The 15,552-nt window shown below is 42.0% G+C and overlaps 1 long non-coding RNA gene across 1 annotated transcript in view; it reads left to right on the top strand.

Annotated features, from left to right (window-relative positions):
• Positions 1 to 9,758, top strand: part of LOC141425692 (uncharacterized) — a 41,973-nt gene extending 32,215 nt beyond the window's left edge. The window contains exon 3 of the long non-coding RNA XR_012450738.1: positions 7,219 to 9,758. This is a non-coding gene — a long non-coding RNA (uncharacterized lncRNA). The remainder of the gene's footprint in view (positions 1 to 7,218) is intronic.
• The last annotated feature ends 5,794 nt before the right edge of the window (positions 9,759 to 15,552 follow it).

Genomic DNA, 15,552 nt, shown 5'->3' on the forward strand with positions numbered 1-15,552 from the left:
AGAGTCTTATGGTTCTTTTTTATAGGTGTTTATACCTGTAGCTATTTTTAACCTTCAGATGGCCCTTGACTTGAAATGTCATTGTAGTGGGCAGTTAGGGACTGATTGTTTGGAGTAATAGCTATATTAGGGGCCAGGTGTACCAGGGGCAGGTGCCAGTTCAATTAGAGGCTAAACATCAGTGAGTTCTATACAGAAAGAAGACTCACTGTGTCCCTAAGCAGAAGTTGTGTACCATTGAAAGTAGAAAACAAGAGAGTATAAACAGCTCTAAGTTCTGTTAAAAGGGCAGATTAGTCCATTAGTGGAAATGGTCACATCACCTTTGTTTAAACAGAAAGCCTTAGCCAAAGACATGAGTTTGCCTTTTGCCCAAAGTTTAGAAGGCTTCAATATTAGAGCACATACATAAGAGCCCCTTTTTAAAATCTCTTGGCTGGGTTACTTTTAGACGTCTGGCATAATTGATTCCATTTAGATGTGGGGAAGTCCCCTTATTTGTGTAGTCCTCTTGAATTGTCTCAAGTGGCCGAATGCCACTTGTTCCTCTAAGAACTTGGGGGACTGAGTGATATGACCACTCAGGAGTCACATCCTCTTAAACTATTTCTCTGAACAGTTTGTCTCTAAAGATTTTGCCAGTTTGGCAGTTTTGTCCCTCGGAGCCAGGAGTAACTTCTTTTGGAAAGTCATACCTTCTTGTCCCACAGAGGAGGCGAAGTAACACATCAAACAGATCAGTAGTCATTGCCAATATGACCTTTTTGGCCAAATTATGCAAGAAAGAGAAAAAAATGGCTCTTAGCTGGACTCAATTAATCGAATTGTCTGTCCCATAGGGGATATACTGACCCCTTTAAATTGTTATAAAATGTCAACAGACAACAGTTATAAAGCTTTACAAGAAAAATACAAAATGATCCCAATACTTAAGAATGTCTGTTGTGGTTGACAAATAAGCACTTGTTAGAATTATTTTTCATGGGCTTCTCTGTAAATGTCCCAATAGGATTAGAACTGGAATGACAAAACTTAAAGTAACCATGGTTAATGGTTTAGTAATTAACAGACTAGTATAGTAGCACTAAATCTCTCATTATAATTGGGAACATATACACAAACTTGTAAAAGAAACTAAGACATCAGCTTGGTACTGTGTTTTTTTATAACTCCATTTTAGGCTTATATACTTGAAGAACACAAAGACACCTAACATATAAAGAATCCAGTAGCAGCATCACAGTTTAAACCTTGAATTTTGGTTAGGTAAAGTAATAAGTTAGTGGTTGTCAATACTGTCAATACAGTACTGACAATTAAAAACCCTAATTTTTGTAGGGTTAGGGGAAGGTAGTATCAGTAATCCAAATGTTCCTGGATTTAATGTTTAACTGTACATCATCTATATAAAATAATGTTTATTTAGTTAATGTCAGTAAACCAATGTTTATCTGACAAACAGATGTCAGGCCTAAATGGCAGACCACTTAGTGTTTGTCATAAGCAGTGAAATGTCAAAGATCTTATTAACTAGAATGTACCTGAGATAAAAGAACTATAGCTGTTAACATGTACACACTTTTAACTCTGTAAATGATTTTACAACATTTAGATACATGGACAAGGCATCAGCAGTATTAGAACCATTAAAAAAATTTTGTAGTTAGTTTAAATTTAGATTCCACAGTGTTACCAGAAAAATACCTTAGGGCTTTTGCATTTGGCAAGAGACTAATTTTAGAACTATCATACACAGGACAAAGAGGTTGATACCAAAATAAATAAATAAATAAATAAACATGTAAAATGAAAGGGTAACAATATAAAGGAAGAAACCTGTTGAGTGTCCAAAAAGGAAATATCTTGATATGAACTTTGTAACCAGTACAGAATTAACTACCAAATCCAAATTGTACCAAGGTAAGCTTGGCTGATACAAACCCATTGCCCGTGGTCAGTTTTCACATCAGGCCATGGGGTTGTAGCCAGCTTGTAGACTTTAAAAGAATGGGGGAAAAAGATAATAAACCAACAAGATTTATGTCTCAAATGATTAGATACAGAAACAGAGACAAGGGAGTAAGCATAAAGTTAGGAAACCCAATGTCTGACAGTCATGGCTTTGATACTGATAAGAAATCACATCCTAGACTGCTGATGTTAACTAACAGAATGGCTTGGACACATAGCAGGGTTGTTGTTGACCTGGATGAGGCCCCTGGGGCCCAAAAATAACAGACTCAGTCACTGAGGGCTAATGACACACATAATGTAGTATTTTAGGATTAATCACCTTTTAGTACACCCCAATAAAAACCAAAGGTATTGTCATCCCATCTGAAGGTGAGCTTTTGTTTGGTTTTGGTAAAATTTTGTTTTAGCCTATAGCACCTAGAATCCCTGACAGTTATTTTGATAGAATAGAAACCATTTTAAAATACACATTAGTGCCTTAAATTTTGACCTCAGAAAACTCTCTAGGTAAACTTTAAACTATAGCCAACTCAATCAAACATGTATAAACTTATAAGCTTTAAAATTTTAATTTGTATCTTGAAACAACCTTTATAAAAAACTGAATTTAGATAACTCTGTTTTTAATAAGATTCTTAGCAACCTTATACCTTAAAAAACTTGGAAAAAAATTAATTAAACTATCTTTTTTATAATAGTAGTCTACAAGAATACATTGGTTAATAAACCTAATAATAAAAGAGTTAAATGTAAATTACACACACAATAGAATGAAACAGATTATTGTCCATAAATCTTTTGTCCTAAGGCAGAGGACAGTTAGGCCTGGTTGGGATTAGAACTGTAGATAACCTTTCAAACAACAGTTTTATAGATTAACTGTATAAAAAGTAACTTAAGAATCATCCTAAAGACATCTAAACACACACAGAGATGTTTTGAGCTAGGCATGCCAAAAAAAAAAAAAAGTCAATTTAAGTGCATATCTATGAGCTCAAAAAAAATAAAAATTCAGTGGCCCCAAGTACACTGGTAGGAGACAGATAAAGACACAGAAAGCACACAAACACAAAACAGTCACATTAACTTAGAGTACACTCTTAAATCATTTCTTGTCATTATTTTTAGTAGGTTAGCCAGTTAGATTCTTAAGTATTTATAACAGATCTTTAACACAAATGCCCTATTCTTCATCCAATCCTTAACAAATTAATGTAGTACAATCATATGAATTTAGAGAATTTTAATCATGAGTTAGTTATAATTTTCCTAGATGGCAAGATGAGTTTCCCATCCCTAGGGAGTGGCAAGATGACATTGAATACGTGGTGGCTCCATCATGGTGGCAGCATTTCCTGTGACCACATGGTCTCCCCAAAATATCTTTCAAATGGAACACAAAGACATGTTACATGTATCATGCAGGCTCAAAATAGCAATCTGTTATAGGAATAAAAGACATGTCCCCCTGAGAGACAGATGTCCATATAAGCTTGAACTGTGGAGATTAAGGCACTCTAGGTCATCTTTTTTAGATTAGCAGGATTAAAGCATTCCCAGTATTTAAGGATATAGCCAAATGGTGAATATGTTGGCTTCCCCTATGCTGGCTGGTGGAGAGAGAGAGAGAGAGAGAGAGAAAGGGAAGGGGGACAATGACAATTGCCCTTTGGGAGAGAGCAATAGCTTCCTGGATCTGTGAGGTGTCCCTTCTTTAGATATCAAGGAAGTTCCTGACACAGGTCCTTTTCAACCTGTTCCTGTCAGACATCTCTGGAGTGAATAAGAGGGAGGGTACCTGACTCCAAGTCAACTGTTCTCCTAAGGACCCAACTTGCCACCCCTTTTCATGGGAAAAGCTCCTGAATGGAATGCTCATTCTGAATGCTTTCCTAATAAAGAGACCAAATAATCAAGGCAAATTAAGGTGGGATTCAAACTTATGGCCTCACACTTTCTAGGTGGGCACTCTACCACTTGAGCCACTCTAACAGCCCTTCTTAGCTTCCCTAGAGAAGGGAGACTTAGAAACTGTCGTTAGAACCTAGTATCTAATCTCATCAGTCCCATCAGTGAAGGGTGCCAGCCACTTACTGGTGGGCCCAGGGCATGTGTCACTGGGACAAGGGAATGCGACCTCAGGATGAGCATTTCTGCAACCTCTACAGGCCATGGGGACAAGGAGAGCATGGGGAGAGTTGCCCAGGGCAAACAGAGGCATGCCAGGTACAAAGGCAAGGAACAGGACAAGGGAGGAAGAAGAAGGCTGCAGGTGCACAGCAGCCACAGTAAAGAGTGGACTAGCCTGAGGCCCAGGGCTGTGGCCAGCAGAACTGGTGCTTTTAGCTTCCCTGGGTGCTTGGGGCAGAGTGGCAGCTGTGGAGCTCAGCCATGCAGGTGGCAGGTTTTGGGGTGTGCAGCTACCCCCCGCCCCGGGGTTCTAGGCTGTTCTGAGAGGCAGGGCTGGAAAGCCAGCCCATGCTGAGGGGTGGGGCTGGAGCCTGTATGCCCGGCTCCCAGTGTCATCTGTCTCACCAGTGTCATCTGTCTAGCCCCCGTGCCTCAAGGCTCCCAGCCTTTTCTGCTAGTGGTTGTGGAAACAAAGTGGCAGTGCTCCTTGTTTGTGCCTTTCCCTCCTCCTGCTGCCTGGGCAGCTGTGTGAGGCCTGTGGTATTTCCCCCTCATGCCTGGCAGTTCTAAGCCCCAGTAGGCACCATCCCTGGCCCCTCTGTGGGAGTTTAAAAAGTGGCTGGATGGGTCAGGTGAAGCATGCCTCCCATTCACCCTCCAGAACCCCACTGGCAAGTTAGGGGGTGGGAGAGGGATGGAGAAAGAGGGAGAGACACCCAGCCCAAATGCCAGGGGTGGTTCAGATCATCCTTCCCAGGCCACATGACTTCCTGGGTGCTTAAAGACCCTGGTGCGCGCTCTGTGCACAGTGCATTTTTGGGACAATGAGCCTACAGGCTGTAGGGTGGAGGCTGCCGGTGGTGAGAGGCAAGCTGGAGACCTGGAGCACTGGTGTATGTGCCATATGTTTGGTGCAGGATGGGAGTGGAAGAGGTGATAGAGTAATAATGTCACCATTTTGTGACTCACGACCAAAATGGCAGCACTGCCCCTTAACAGAAATACCGAGCTCTAAGGCAGCCCCACCCCTACCAGAGACTACTGCGCATGCGCTAACTTCCTTACCCTCCCCCTTCTAGAAAAGCCACGCCCAGCCCAGAGTCTGCGCTGCACCATCTTTCCCCGGTCAGCCTGGTGGTTCAAGCCTGCCATTAAACTTTGCTCTTGGACATGAGACTTCTCCTGAGCTTTCTTTGTGAGCAGCATTTTTCCTAACATGAGGGAAAAGAGGGCAGAGGAAGAAGGAGAAGGGCATCTCAGTTTAATGTAGTCCATTCCCTGGGGGAATGTATCTCCAGGGCGGGACCTGGCAACATGAACCATGTGCCTCTGTGTGGTCCTGGACCCAGGTATGGAGTAAGACACCCATGTGTTCAGCTGGTGGACTGTGCTGTATCCTGCCCACCAGAATGGACCCTGCTGCGCCACTCATGGGCAGTCCTATGCATGGGGCAGACATTGCTGGGTTCAGTAGACCCAGCATCTCCCCACTGCTTTTCCTGAGGGCAGAGCTCAGCCCATTCCCTTGGCTGTGCAGAAGGAAGAATAGAGAAAAAAAGAGTAATGATAACCCTCTAAAGTGCAGGGTCTGGTGGCTCACCTTTTCTCCTAGCTGGCTTCGTTTTTGCCAGAAGGGTGTTGTCTGTGATCAGAAGACTTCCAAATTCTTTGTGTCCCATGGGGAAGAATCCATCGCAGGACATATGGGTGTACATTGAGTTTATTAAAAGTTAGGGAAGGGAAATACAAAAGGGGGCATGATGGGCACAGGTGGAATCTGGAGGCAGAGAAAGAGTGCTTCTCTTCTCCAGGTGCTTTTAAAACTTTTACTAATCTAGGGGAAGGGAGGAACCAGTTGATTTCCATTCAATAATCAATGAGTGGGGAAAGGGCGTGGGTGAGTCCCTGCCCGAGGTGAGGTCAGGCTCTGAGCCCAAGCATGATTAATCTGAGATGTAAAATTTATCTATGAGTTCCAAACTTTCCCTAATTTCAGTCTGCCTCAGTATCACCAGATGAGGGATAAGGAGTTTCCACCAGCTTCTCCATTTCCGAGTGAAATCACAGGAACTTGAGAGTCAAGGTTAAAAGCATTTCAAGGTGAAATGAAGAGTCTCATAAGTGAAGTTTTAGCAAGGATTTACTTTAGTATAGTGGGATAAAGTACAGAGAAATGGTGAGGTGGTTGAAGGAAGAAATGGTTTCTTCTGCCCATGCAGGAAATGGGAATAAAGACTAAATGGTGGTTCTTACCATGGCCTTTATATTTTCTAAATTGGAGAATACACCCTAACCCTCAGTCAATCTTGGTTGACCAAAATGGGTGCTTTTTATTATTTTAAAACACGGCGATGTGGTCTTGGCCTACCCAAAACACAGGAACAATACTTAAGTTTTAGGACTTCCCTTTGCCAGACATGGCTTTCATTCTTTCTCTATCCCTTCAAGGAGTTCTGCAGCCTAATATTCCAAAGGGAATATAACTTAACATCTAAAAGTTGGTGTTGGGAGGGGAGCTTGCTGCTGTTTTTCAGTTTTTACTTCATGGTTCTAATGTCTGAGTCTGGCCCTTTTAATATTTATTAATTTTATTTTCTCTGTCTCCTGATCTTTCTATCTTACTTTACTAATGGAGGAAAAGAAAAGATGATTACCGAAACATAGCACACTGTTCCTCCCGAGTTTTGAATTGTTATGTGCTTTCAATACTTTCTGCTTCAATAATTAGTAGAGCATCAATGTTTTGCTGATAAATCTGCGAGAGTACTAAAAGTGAATTCTGAAATATGTAAAGTACAATAGTGGGGAAACCACTTCTGGAAATTTTATGTGATCAGTCTGGGAAGGCAAAGGTTATCAGTCCTAAGGAAGCCGAGTTATGCAGAAGTCAGAACAAAGTGTTTGTGGCCAACTTCTGCATTTCCATAGTCTCCTTACTAATCAGAGTCACCCAACTTTAATTTTACAATAGTGTTTTAACAGAAGTTCACACACTGCATTCTGCTTTGTTAGAAGTGGATCTAATTCTGGTAAAGTGTCAGTACTTTGTGGATGTTCAGCAAACAGCAAATGAATGAATTGAATTAACCACGTTTTTCTCTTAAACCTCCCCAGACTTTTAACAGTGCTCAAACGTGAGACCTGCAGCTGTTTTGTGTGGACAGGCTGCTGCTGAAATCGGACAAAGAGAGAAGGCAAAATGGACACAGTGGCTCGGCCTGTCATCCCGACTTCTTGGGAGATGGAGGCAGGAAGATTTCAAGTTCGAGGCAGCCCAGGCAAAGTCAGTGAAAAGTCAAAAACAAAATACAAACAAGGACTGCAGGCATGGGTCAAGATGTAAAGTTTTTGCTTACTAAGTGTGAGGACCTGAGAGTGGTGGGAGGTGAGAAAGAGAGGTTGAGGGGGAGAATATGAGAGAGACAGAGAGAGGAGACACATTTTACATTTTTATTTTTACATGTTAATGCTGGGGATTCCCAGGTCCAAACTCCTGGGTTTCATAGGTCAAGTCACCAAATTGAGGAACAATAGTGGTAATAAGAGAAAGGAGATTTAATTCAGGTGGCATGAGCACATGGTGGAAAGAAGCAAAGTAGCATTTCAACCCACCTTTCTTATATAGACATTAGTTTTAGGTTTAAATAGAGGAGGAAGAATCTGGGGCAGGGGAAGAAGTACATAGTTATTGAACAGTCCCAGGCACAGGTAGGTTGTGGTGGTCATAGGTGGCAGTCACAGGGATTCACAGGGGTTCTGTTGTCTCAGGATTGGTCAGGCAGGACTGTTAGTGGATGGGTAGTCTCTGGAAAACTGGTTGGAAGATGGCTCAACCCTTACATCCCATGTGGAAAGAATCCAAGCAAAATGGGGAACCATAGTAAAGTTAATTAAAAGTGAGGGAAAGTTATCATAGAGAAAACAGTGCTGGACGCCGGCCAAGTAGGATAGAAGTGCACATGGGTGCTGGTCTTTGTTTAAAGGGCCTTTTATATAAATTCAAAGGGAAATCATGGGAAAAATCTGAGTGGTCCTTGTGGGTTGGGCTAGGATGAGTGGCAGTTTTGGTTCACCCTATGCATGCACTTAAGCTAACTCTCAGGTATTTTAATTATATATTATAATTATATATATTGAGATGTGATCAATATTTATATTTTAACCAAAGGGCTTTTACCTGAGAGGTAAAGGAAGGCAAGGTGGTCAAGACTTTGTCTTACAATCTTTACAACTTCCAACTACAAAGGTTTTAAAATTGAAAAGAAATTTCAACTGCAAAGGCAGCATTGGGCCGAGAAAAGGAGTTTAGTATGAAATGCACTGAGAAAAGCCATGCTTTGTGGCCCAAGCAGGCCAGAGTCCCAAAATCTTTATTGCTAGCCTGCCACAGGGCCTTATTGCAGTAAAAGTCATTGCTGCCTAGCAGAATATCTGTCCTGCAAAGGCCCTCATACCCCTTTCCTTGGGAGTAGTTTCCTTTGTAAAGATGTTATTGTTCAGTTCTGTCTTCCTGGAACCCAAGGTGGCTGCAAGATGAATGGCTCAGAGCAAAGACAGAAAGAAAATGGAGACTAAGATGCCAAGCTTTTCTCCTCCTTTTAGTCAATTTGTAGGTCCAAGTAAGGAATCAGTCTTTTCAGCAAAAACAGCTTTTGAGTACCTGTTACATGCTCATAGAGAAGACAAAATTAAAGCTATAAAGCTAAGACCTTCAGATCAAAGCCCAATACCCAGTCAAGCATTGTAGATATATTCCACCATCCAATAAGAAAAAAATACACACACACAGATATCCAGGTGGGTTGAACTATATGTACTTTTTGGGGTGGGGCAGTACTGTGCCACACCCCCAGCTCAAACTATATACTTTTTATTTTAAACTCAGACCGAGTAAATAAATGGATTTGTTAATCATATAACTATGGTCGAGTTACTTGGCCCGTAAGTACCTCAGTTTTCTGATTTTTAGCACTTAAGGTGCAAGGCTGTTGTGAGGATTACATATATGCAGAGCTTTGCAGAATGTCTGACAAATATTCCCTGTCCATTGAGTTGTTTTTTTTTTTTTTTTTAACAAGTATGATTCTTTTCTTTGATGATTATGTCCACAATCTGCAATTCCAAAATCCTGTGCCCTCTCCCCCAACAAAGTTCTGAAAATCTTAAATTTGGTAGCACAACCTGGTCTTAATTGACAAGTGATTTCTGGTTCCATTTGGTATAAAATTTTATGTTTGCTGCAGAAACGTTAATGGATTTGAGACTGGATAGATGGATAGAAAATAGATAAATGTATTGATGAAGCCTGGAAATTAAAATAATAAAAAATAATTTGAAAGGCCAGATTCAGAAATTAGAATCAGGAAGTAAAGGCTGAAAAATCACTAAAACAGCAAGCTTTCCCCTCATCACCCTCCCTTTTAAATGCTGAGTAAGTTACAATCTCCTAGAATGGGGAGACCTAAGTTGCAAACTCCTTGAATAGACAGGGAGACAGAATTAAAGGGCATGTCTGATGACTGGATTTTATGTCCTAAATATTACATCTATTGTCTCAGTATTTTGGGTAGACCTTGGCCCTTCCTCTCCATGTTTTGAGTAATAATAACACTCATCTCAGTCATGTTTTGGGCAATAACCTCCTACCCCACTCCACTCCCCCCCCCAAAAAAAAACCCCATTGTCTCTATGCTTAAAAACTTAGCAAAATGATTAGGGGTTGCTAGGTGACACAACCATGCATCTAGAGGGGGACAGAGACCCCCCAGCTCAGAAAGTATGAACCTTGCAGGCAAGAGCAGCTGTTTGGAGTCTACTGTGCTCCCTTTCTTTGGGTTAAGCAGGAGATGCTTCTCGTTCCCATTCCTATTTCTCATGCTTATCCTGTTTTGCTAAACATATATTTGCTAAACTTCTACTTTGTGAGATTCTCCTTCTTGTGAAGCCCCTCAGTGCTTTTTGTGATGGATTTCAAGGACCAGGATTTGCATGGAAACTGGGAAGCTGAGTGACTTGTCCCGTCCATTCCCTTTTCTGGTAACATATTTACTCTTCTGAAATTCAAAATTCTCTAAATTCTAAGACACTGTAGCCTCAGAGGTTTCAATTAATGATAACGGACCTATTTCAACATGTTAACATCACAACTCAGGAAAAACAACCAGCTTTAGATTCACACCTGGCTTTGGACTCAGTCTGTGTCATCTGCTTTGTGACTTTAGGCAAGCTACTTAAATTCCGAGTGATTCTGCACAGGGAGCAACTCCCTCATACTCCTGCACTCCCACTCACAAAGGTGTCTTTCTCTCCTTTCATCCTCACTGTTGAATAAATTTGGGGGATGCTATGGTTTTAGACTGGGAAGGCGTTCAGGATATTAAACCATTTCAATGTTTAATCATAGTAACTGGGGATTGGTTGGTTGCAGGAGCCTGTAGCCAATTAAATGTTTAAGCTATAACCAACTAACTAGTCATACCGTAACCCATCAACTGGTTGATTGACTAGGCTGTAGCTAATTACATCGTTTTCTCTGCCTCACTTCTGTTTTTCTATAAATGCTGTCTGAAACCATGGTTGGCCAGAATTCTCAGAATGTGCTGATTCTGGAAGCTGCCTGATTTTGGAAATTGTTTTTGTTTCGCCCTAATAAACTCTACTAAATTTAATTGGTCTAAGGAATTTTCCTTTTAACATCTCTAACAACTATTTGGGAGATTGCCACATGCCTGGTTTGTTCAAGGCCACCCTCCCACTGCACACTTAGCTAATTATACCACAGGTGGGTGGTGTATGAGCCAAATGAGAAAGTTCTATGGAATTCCAAGAATGGAGCAAATAATTCTGATGAAGGACTGGGGTTGGTGTGGTGTTTTCCTACTTGCCTCTCTCTGCGATACTAACAATTAGCTGAGGTCACTTTCTAGAGGATATGAGCCTGGAGATAATTTTCACAAAGGTATAAATGGCCAATTGTTTAAGGTTGTGCTGGGTTTAATTCATATGCAAATCAGAAGGGAAAAAAATGGAAGTTCACCACACCCTATCATTGCTGGCTGCAGCAGACTGGAGGATGTGGCAGGCGCCAGATCTGAGATTGGTTCATTGGCTTGGACTCATTTACTTAAGGAGATAACTTTAAGCCAGAGATTCTCAACCCTGGCTGCACAGAAGGCTCACCTGGGCACCTTAGAAATGCCCAGGTCCTCTTGAGATCAGACAGGTCAGAATCTCTTGATAGGGGGACCTGGAAACAGTGTTGTAAGAATCTCTCCAAATGACTCTATGTTTAGAGTTCCAGAGGTCAGTTTTTTGTAAAACGACAACAAAAAGAAAACAGCGATGCCAGGTTCCACCTCCAGAGATGATGATCTAGCTGGCCTCGGTCAGGGTGTGATGGGGCATCAGGATTTTTAAAAAACCCCTGAGTGAGTCTTAAATGAGAAGCAGTACCTCTGAGGCAGGCTAGTAACAGGAAAGAAAAAAACGGACATAGGAGTCTGCTCAGCAAAAAGTCACTCCATGGTGAATTTCTCCTAGTTCCTGCCCAGTACCACCCTCAGACATTCCCTCTAATGGTCATTTTGTGGTTAGGATTGCAGTTGTGAATTCCTTTTCAATTATAAATTGTTTTGCAGTTGTAAGTCATCCAATGCCTGGTAAAGGGAAATCTATCCTCAGTTTGACCTCTGAGGTAAAGCTGTCCACTTATGAATATTGGTCACATCTCATTCATACAGTTACAAAGCCAGGAATCAGCATAAGTGCATGTGCAGAATGCCCCATGTTACATAACAAGACCTTCAATCAAACCTGTCAGTCATCCTAACCCCTCCTGCAAAGACTGCAAGGATTTTTCCCAGCATTTGCTCTTTGGACTTGCAAGTTTCCCTGTGAACAAAGATTGAGGCTTCTATGCCATGTGGCCAGAACCACTCTCTCTTGAGGTGTGTCCTCCTGCCTAAACTTTGCTTTCCCTTTCAATAATCTGTGCCTCTGTGCAATTCTTTGTTTGAGAGACACAAGAAACTTAGACCTTCTGATTCCCACCCATCAGTAACACCTTCATGATCCAGGTTTTCTCCAAATGTTCATTGTTCCTTTCTCCTTACAACTAGGTTTCCTGGAAGTGGCATTAAGAATTCCAGATGCTGTAGCAATAATGTTCAGATAATACAATTAAAATGCTTAGTTGGCTCTACCGAGAATTCACATTTCAGGAAAAGACTCCATTTTTGAAGATACTAAAATAGGCTGGGCATACTTTAGTGAAAATTGAAAATGTAACTCAGAGCCATGGAATTGATTTCCTGCCTAGGTATTTTTCCTGTTGTGAAGTATCACTGTTATCAAATGAATGATGGGCCCTGAAAGGAATGGAGAGAGCTGTGAAATTCAGAAATGTGCTAGTAGGGACTTGAAAGTTGACTCCTGATCATTTTATTGGTATATATCATATTCTTATGGTTTGAATAGGAAATGTCCCTCATAGACTCATGTTGAAAGCTTGGTTTCTAGATGGCAAAGTTGAAACCTAAGTTTTTAGGCCCCAGGTTCAAACTCCTGGGATTCCACATGTCAGGTCCAGCCTCTCACCCCTATGTGCTCAATAAAGAGATGGTAATGGTGAAGGGTAGAGAAAGGAAATTTTTGTGTGGCACAGACACAGCTGTGGGAAGAGGCAAAGTAAGCACTCAGCCGATCTTCAGCCATCTTTGGGGTACATATATGAGCTTTAGCTTTAAATAGACAGAGAATTGGGACAAGAGACAAAAGGTCTGCATAAACAGTCCCAGTCCCAGGTGTGGGCTGGTTAGTCATTATCTCAGTCCTTGTTCTCCATTTCAGTGAAGTTGTTATCACTGTCATCACTTGAGGGGAGCAATCTGGTTCCCATGAGATGATTACTCCTGATCTAGAGTGCTGCCTCCTTATTATAGGTAGTTGTCCTCATTTTGGGTGGATGGTCTCTCCTTTAAGGCTCCCCTGTTCCTTAGGGATAGTTTCTGCCCCTTGTCAACAAGATGTAATCCAACAGTCTTGTCCTTCCTGGAACCTAGAATGATTGCAAAGTGACTGTAAGAGAGAATGGCTTAGAGCCAAGATACATCCAAAATGGATTCAGGAACACCAAGTGTTTCTCCTGCTTTCAGTGAATTTGTTGACCCAAGTGAAACAGTTTGTTTTACCGAAGTTGTTTATATCAGGTACATTGTCAAAGTGACACAAAGTCTGACACACACACAATCACACTTATTCCAAGACTTCATTTTGCATGTGTTGATGGCCAGAAGGGCAAAAGGGTCCTTGCATTCTTACCTTTGAGGGCTTCCTATTTCCTGAAATTCTGTCTGAACTCCTTATCTGGGCATTGGTGACCTTATTGCCTGACCACCTCTTCTGCTGCTCAGCTCTAACCAGGCCAGCAAGTTGTGTTGGGTTGCTTCAGGCCTCTACTGACTCCTCAGCCTTGCTGTTCTCCTCCTGGGGAATCAAATATTATCTCACAATGAAGCATCTCGAAGCAGAAACCTCTCCTACAATGTTTGAGTAGTATGGCTTGTAAGTCCTGGACCAGTCATATCAGCGAAAGAAATGTTCCCTTGCATCCACATGGCAAAGGGATGCAGATGAAATCAAGTTCAGGACCTTGGGATGGAGATTATTTTGGATTACCTGAGTGCATCTAATGTAATTACAATGCTCCCAATTTTTAGGAGGAGGCAGGAGATGACAAAAGGAGAGGGAGACATAATGACAGAGACGGGAGCAAGACCACAGATTCATTCCTAGGGCCTCCGGGAGAGACATACGCTGCAGATGCCTTCATTTTAGCACCAAGAAACTGATTTCAGACTTCTGATCTCCAGGACAGAAAGGCAGTAAACCTGTGTGGCTCTAATCTCTAAGTCTGTGGCATGTGTTACAGCAGCAATGGGAATCCCATAAGTTGGTGGACATCCCAGGACCACATTGCCTCCTCTACAGTGGGGCTCTATCCACTCTAGCACTGTTCTGAAAGCAAGTTGAAGTACACGGTACAAAGTACTTGGCATAGTGCCTTGCAAGTGGGAAGCACCGAATCATCACATCAAGTAAAGTGTTGTCTTCTTATCCATATGATGTAATGTTACAGAAGCATTTGAAGTAAGGAAGTGAAGGGGAACGAACTGTGGTATAGTCAGATCCAGTGGGGCAATGTGGAGAGTGGGCCTGTGGGGTGGGGGGAGAAAGTCCAGTTATGAGGCTACTTGTACCACCCAGGCAGTGGCAATGGGGACAAGGCCTAAGGTAGCCTTTCCTGGCCTCTCTGTTTCATTACCCTATTTAATTTGAAATCTCTTTTATTGTTGTCTACACTGTTGGCTGCCAACCCAGAATTTGTCCCTCTCCTCTTCCTCCCTAATTTTGGGCTGATATTACTTCCCACAGAGGGGCAAAGACTACATCCTGTGTGATAAAACCCACCCCCTTCCCCCTGCAGTTTTTGGTTCTGCAATGGGCAGGTGGCCCAGTTCTAGCTAATGAGGCAAGAGAGGAGGTCTGTGAGGGCTTGTGTCACAAGGTCCCTTTGTCCTTGGAGAGCCAGAGGAAGAAAAGACCTGATCTCTCTGGCCTTGGTGACATGTGTGAGCACCTGGAGCTACTGTGGCTTCTTGCCTTTAGCTTAGGATAAAGCAAAACAAGATGGAAGAGCAGAGAGAGAAGGAAACTCTGTCCTTGAACTATCAGTCCTAAACCTCGAAGTCTTTTCCATGACTAAAATTAAGCCAATCTCTCTTACTTAACATACAGAGATGGTTTTAGTTGTTAATGTGTTTATTATTGTCTCCGTTGATAAAATTGTAAGTTCCATGATGATAGGGACCTTGTGCCTGTCCCTCATGCCTGAGCTGTGCTTGGCATATCATAGCTCTACAATAAATGCTTTTTATTTGACTTTTCAGCCAGACTTGGTGAAGGTTGGGATATGGAATAGTAGAGGAAAGGAAGTGAAGAGAGTGACTGTCATAGAGCAGAACTGGAGATGGAACATTTGAGTTAGGAAACCACCAGGCATTTTTATGGTGACTTATTTGACTTCTCTCTCCACTGGGCTCCTGGTTTTTACCACAGACCCTTGGTAGAAATTATAAGTAAGGGAAAATGAGGAACCACACAGACCAAGGCTAAGAAACAGGGTTTTGGCCGTGGGCAATTCCTCATCCCACCTTGTCCCACACCCCAGTCTTTAAATGTGGGTCTCGTTCTGACTTGATATTTTGTAAAACCATTTTTTGCTTGAGAGATGTTCTTGTCAAATGATATCAGGGTCCTAATGGTGAAGATGCCTTGGGTGATGAAGCTGAGTAAAGGAGGTTACAGGTCAGGGAGGGAACCTTCACAATTTAAATGTAACCCATTTTCATTGCTAGATACAGCCAGACTCTTCTTCCAATCTACCCTTCC

The sequence above is a fragment of the Castor canadensis genome, chromosome 8 (assembly GCF_047511655.1).
Source record: "Castor canadensis chromosome 8, mCasCan1.hap1v2, whole genome shotgun sequence".
NCBI lineage: Eukaryota > Metazoa > Chordata > Mammalia > Rodentia > Castoridae > Castor > Castor canadensis.